Source organism: Schistocerca piceifrons, chromosome 9 (assembly GCF_021461385.2).
Source record: "Schistocerca piceifrons isolate TAMUIC-IGC-003096 chromosome 9, iqSchPice1.1, whole genome shotgun sequence".
Lineage (NCBI taxonomy): Eukaryota > Metazoa > Arthropoda > Insecta > Orthoptera > Acrididae > Schistocerca > Schistocerca piceifrons.
In genome coordinates this window covers 153,269,025-153,270,441 of record NC_060146.1, presented here as the reverse complement: position 1 = coordinate 153,270,441, position 1,417 = coordinate 153,269,025, and the positions used below count along the sequence as shown (strand labels likewise).

General features: G+C 43.3%; 1 non-coding gene across 1 annotated transcript; it reads right to left on the bottom strand.

Annotated features, from left to right (window-relative positions):
* Positions 1-287: 287 nt before the first annotated feature.
* On the bottom strand, positions 288-371 carry Trnas-gga. Its single transcript is given in 2 exon segments — positions 288-322; positions 332-371. It is a non-coding gene; the product is annotated as a tRNA-Ser (tRNA).
* Between the last annotated feature and the right edge of the window lie 1,046 nt (positions 372-1,417).

The following is a 1,417-nucleotide window of genomic DNA, read 5'->3' as shown; positions in this document are numbered from 1 at the left end:
TTGCTTTTGGTATGTAGATATGGGTAAGTTATTAACTGGTTGTAGCTTCTCTGGGATGAGCCTAATCTCTTCTAACATAAAGACATGTCCTCAAAATTTGATTTACCGTCGCCGATAATCATATTTGCTTAAATATATATTACCTCCAGCTTATTAGAATATTTCTTATTATCCGTTCTTGGCTCAAATGGCTTTGAGCACTATGGGACTTAACTTTTAAGGTCATTAGTCCCCTAGGACTTAGAACTATTTAAACCTAACTAACCTAAGGACATCACACACATCCATGCCCGAGGCAGGATTCGAACCTGCGACCGCAGCGGTCGCGCGGCTCCAGACTGTAGCGCCTAGAACCACTCGGCCACCCAGGCTGGCTTATCCTTTCTTCCACTGCCTCACTCACCATAATGAGATCTTACATAATCTGTATTCGCCTTAGCAAATCTTCATATAATTCGCTGTATAACATCCATGTAAAAGAGGGGATCACTTCTGGTGACACCTGATGTATAAAAATGTGGTATACTATAGACATTCTTTATCCAACGCGACTTTGCTGGTCTGTCAGGTCGAAACTACTAACTATCTGGCACTTTTGAATATTTGTAATGGTTCATTGAGAGTGGCTGGTCTGCGACTTTGACACTCAAACCTCAGCTAGGCTTTTCATGCATCTGATACAAGGTGTATGTCAGCATTCTTTTTGTCTACAGAAAAAAGATGATTATTGCACTGGTGTCATTCTCTTTCCCTCCCAATTCTTACTTTCCATTTGCGAAATGTAATTCCACCTTCTAGCTTTCCATCCCATCTGCACCAGTTGTTATTGGCACCTTATAACCTTGATACTGTGAACGATCGATCCACTAATTCTGAAACCACAGACTGACAAATATGATTCATAGCACCCTTTTTCCAGTAGGCTCTCACACAATGTCTCGGATACTGAGTATGCTTCATCCCATGAAGCCTACATGTCAATATCTATTTCTACAGCTTCTATATGAGACGCTTGATCTTGTTCCACTAAGTTTCTTTCTTCTGTTAGATTCTCTAGTTCGTCCTTCAGGCTTTCAGTTACGATCCGTGCTTTTGGAGGAGCCTTAAAGTACTTCCATGGCGTGGCTTGCCTAGAACCATTTCCTGTTTCCTTGCTTGTCATCTCTCCCTTTTGCTTTCTCCTTCAGTTCCCGCTCTCCTATTCATAGCCAGGAAAGATTGCTACAGAGCTGCTGTACCTGCTGCGGCCTTTGTGACCTCAGAAACTTCCCCTCACACAGCTGCCCCTGCCTTCTTTGCATCCTCTATGCGATGCTTAGTGCTGCATGTCGTCGATCATCCAGCTAGCACTCCAGCCAGTCGCTTCTGCACGCGTAACCTCGCTAGTTCAGGAACACATTATTTCTGTTACAGTCGT